Raw genomic sequence first — 4,753 nt, forward strand, 5'->3', positions numbered from 1 at the left:
AATCATTTGGACCTCTTTCTGTAGGTTTTGAATTGTTTCCAATGCTGTATCTATTTTATTTGATTGTTCCTGTAGTGCTTTCCTGACTTCTTCCTCCCTTTTCTCAACTCCATTGCAAAGTGTTTTGATACATTTTATAATTGTTTTTCTGAGTTCTTTCTCAGGCATTTCCAAAACCTGCCCTCCTTTCAGTATTGAGTGTAGGTCTCCCTCCAGGTCATTTGTCTCAGTTACTCCATCTTGTTTCTGGACATGTGCTGTTATGGTCATCTGTTTCTGTTTTTTAGACATATTCAATAGTTAGCTGAGGCCTTAATATTTAAAAGAGTGTGTGTTTTGGTATTTTTTATGCTTTCTAATTGCCTCCAGGTAGATGTGATCAGGAGATGGGCTTCCCTTTTCACTCTTCTTATTACTCAACTCAGAGTAACTGTCACAGGTGTTGGCTGCCTACCTTGCATGCAGCTGGTATTGGTTCTTGCCTGAGTTGTAGAATTTTATAAAGTGTGATTGTAGCTTGATCATATGACAGCAAGTGCTTTCTTTCTTGGGCAATATAAGGAAAGAAAGAGCCCCCTAAAGGTAAAGAGGGAACCAAAAAAAACAAAAACAAAACAGCAACAGCAGAAAAGGCAGACTGAATACTATAGTCTATAATCACAGAAAATAGAGAGAAAAAAAAATCTGTAGGATAATGTGTGTATGACTTTAATATCCTCTTTCAGCTTCTTGCCTTCAAGGCCACCTGAGAGATTTCAAGATGTTACTGTCGGTGGTTATTATGTAACTCAGGATTTAGTTTTCAGTCCATTTTGTTTTTAGTCAATGTCTCTCCTGATCCACAACCCCCATTCTAGCCTTTTTCCTAGTGATAAACAATTCAGGGTCGACTGTGGCCGTTTTATGATGCCATTTGGTTTTAAATGGAAACGGTTCCTTTAAATTTTTGAGAAGATCTGAGCGCATGCATAGGAAAACCCTCCAGGATGGGAGAGGTGTGCAGTCACCCAGGCACCCCTTCTAGTCACCAGAATGGAGGTGTGCAGACAGCGAGAGACCAATGAACACATAAAAAAAGAAAAAAAGAAAAAAAGAAAAAAAAAACAATGTCCACAACGTTATCTCCAAGGTTCCCTCAGGAGTTGGTGGCAGCTCTGATCCTTCCTCTCTTGGTCTCACCCAAGATGGTGGCTCCAGCTCCAGGGGCCTCTGAGCCTGGCAAATTCAAAAACCTGAGATTTCTTGCTTCCACTACAAATTCCACTGGCTATAAGCCTTCAAACTTTCTAAATATTCCTATACATGTGGTTCAGTTTTCTGGACCTGTCCCCTGAACCTGCTTTATCCAGTATTCTGTGTTACTCCTGCCGGAGATCCTCACTGCACTTTTACCCTATCCACCCTCAAGCCTCGTCTCCCAATGTGTATTGTTTTTAATTACAAAATAGATTGTATGCTACATTTCATATATGAATGTTTTTGTTTGTAAGTAAATGAGTAATTACTTTTATAAAGATCAACATAAAGCTCATTTTTATGAGGCAATTATCCCAAGGGTTTAACTTTCTTAAACTGCTGTAATAGGTGATCTCAAACGTTAACTCCTATTCCTTTCTTCAGTACTATCGCTTCTGTAATTTGCTGCAAATAATGCAGAATTCATGAACTGTACTTAGAGTTAAGTGGTTTATTAGGAAAGCAACAGATTAAAACTAGAGACCAGAAACACTTCAGAAGTAACTGGTACAACTCATGATAAAGTTCTTGATTAGGACTGGTCCACAGCTTTCTGCTGGACCCTGCTTTGGGGATCTTGTAGGGCAATTGTTACAGATCTTAACTGTATGGATAGGTAAACAATATCTTCTCTTGTGCTGTTATCTTTCATTTCTGCTGCTGTTGAACCACTGTCTCTTTCACTGTCTTCTGTGTTACAACTCCTCCTTCTCTCTCTTACTTTATCTCCCTTTAAACTCAACAGGATGGTAAAACTGATACCCACAAGAATTCAATGCATCTTATTTGCATTAGCAGCAAGCTGCCCAAACCCCTTGGTGGGCCACAAGTTCATTATTCTTATAGTTTCACCTATCATTGTGTCACAAAACTATAGCTAAAAATAACCAAACCAAATCAAACCCATCATCATTGAATTTATTCCAATTTAGCAAATCTATAGTACAAAGCAGAAATGTTCCTTAGGGTTTCTGAGATTGTAATCTTTTTATGTGAGTAGGCAACTTCATCTTTCTTCCATGGAGCAGCTGGTGGGTTTGATCTGTCAACCTTGCAGTTAGCATCACAGTGCTTAACCCAATGAGCCAGCAGGACTCCTTTAGACTGTAGCTAGAGGACCATATTAAATAATTCACTTCATCAAGCATTTTTGTTTTTGTATGCATATCCAGTTTGCTACAATGGTAAGACATCAAATTATTTCAAACTTGTGTATGCTAAATTAACATTTTCCAAAACTTTTGGTTATTTTTTAATTTCACTATACAAAAAAATTTAATTTCTAAATATGGCATCAGAAATGGAGTAAGACTCATTAACACCTTGTGATATGCACATGAAATAACCTGGCTTTCTGAAAGTGAAGAAAATGTAAAACATTTACTGACGGAGATCATTGATTATCACGTTCAGTGTGGATTGCACCTCAATGTAAAAAAAAAACAAAAATCCCACAATTAGACTAATGAACAACATCATGGTAAATGGAAAAAAAGACTGAATTTGTCAAAGACTTCATTTTGCATGGATCCACAATCAGCACTCATGGAAGCTTGTTGTTAGGTGCCTTCGAGTCAGTTCTGACAAGTAATGGCTCCATGTACAACAGAATGATATACCACCTAGCCCTGCACCATCCTCACAATTGCCACTATGTTTGAGCCCACTGCTGCTGCCACTGTACCAACCCATCTTGTTGGCAGTCTCCCTCTGTTTTGCTGACCTTCTACTTTATCAAACATGATGTCTTTCTCTAGAGACTGGTCCCTCCTGATAATATATCAGAAGTATGAGAGAAGTCTGGCCATCTCGGCTTCTAAGGAACATTCTGGTTGTACTTCCTCCAACACAGATTTGTTTGTTCTTCTAGAAGTCCATGATACCTTTAATATATTTTAACACCATAAATCAAAAGATGTATTGCATTGGGCAAATCTGCTACACAATACCTCTTTAAAGTGTTTAAAAGAGGTCAGTGTGAGGACTAAGGTGTGCCTGACCCAAGCCATGGTATTGTCATTCACATCATATGCATATGAAAGTTAGACATGAACACGGAAGGGTGTAGAAGAATTGATGCACTTGAATTATGGTGTTGGAGAAGAAGATTAAAAATACCATAGACTGCCATAAGAACAAACACATCTATGTTTGAAGAAGTACAGCCAGAATGCTCCTTAGATGTGACTATGGCAAGACTTAGTCTCTCATACTCTGGACATGTCAGGAGGAACCAGCCCCTGGAGAAGGACATCATGTTTGGAAATATTGAGGGTCACTGATAAAGAGGAAGACCCCTACCTAACAAGACGGATTGGCACAGTGACAGCAACAATGAGCTCAAACATAGCAATAATGATAAGGATGGTCCAGGACAGGGCAGTGTGTCATTCTGTTGTGTATAGGATCTTTATGAATCAGAACCAACTTGATGGCACTACCAATATATATTTTATTTACTATAAACATTTTATAAATTGTGCTTTTAATTATTCCTTTATGAAAAGTACTTTTGAAAAATTCATTGGTTCTAGAAAAGTTATATTTTCTTAAAATTTCTGTGACATTTATTAAATTTTCTCTTTTTAAGTCTAAGAGTGGGAGTAGAATAAATGTAAATCACATCAGTCAGATGTTGATAGTGAGACACAGCTGTAATGTAATTTGACTTTGACAAAAACCTTAGCTGATTTTCCTCTTGCTTCAGCTAATAATATACATACATAAACATTCACTCGTTTAAGGACCGCAAACATGCTGCTTGGGTTGTTGTTGAGTTTAAGTCTCATAGAGTGGGTTCTGACTCATAACAACCCTGTATAATGTTTCCAAAAAACAGCTGGTTAGTTTAAATCACCAAGCTTGTGGTTAGCAGTAGAGTGCTTATCCTAGGATGCCAAGTACAATGAAAAAATAATGAAATTAATAGAAAATAAAACTGACTAAAAGTATAGATCGCCACTAGGAAATTTATTATAAAAATTTATTATAAAAATTTCTTCTTGATATCTGTAATGTCAAACATCACCCCTATTTCTAATTCTCTTTAATGAAATGTTTAGTAAAATATCATTCATTTTGCAAAGGTAATGTAGGTAATATATTGGTGAAAACTACAGTGTAAGTTGAGTAAATCCAATGTGATATTTTTCTTACATACAATATTTATTTATGTCCTTAAAACAGAAATAATTTATATACATCATACATATTATACATAATTTACTTCCTTTTAGTTCTAATGTTCTCTAATGAACTATCAATTTATTCCCTAAAATTATTTTTGACATATCTCTAAATTCTTAATGAATTTTCATTTCAGTAGCAATTTCAGCTCTGTAATAGTTGAAATCTACCTCCATGCCAAATATTTGAAACAACAAAAGTCACTGCCATCAAGTCTATTCTGAGTTATAGCAACTCTATAAGATACAGTATAACTGCCTTTACAAGATTTCTAAGGCTACAAATATTTATAGAAGCAGACTGATGTACTTTCTCCAGTGGTCCAACTGGT

The sequence above is a fragment of the Chrysochloris asiatica genome, unplaced genomic scaffold (assembly GCF_000296735.1).
Source record: "Chrysochloris asiatica unplaced genomic scaffold, ChrAsi1.0 scaffold00365, whole genome shotgun sequence".
Classification (NCBI taxonomy): Eukaryota; Metazoa; Chordata; class Mammalia; order Afrosoricida; family Chrysochloridae; genus Chrysochloris; species Chrysochloris asiatica.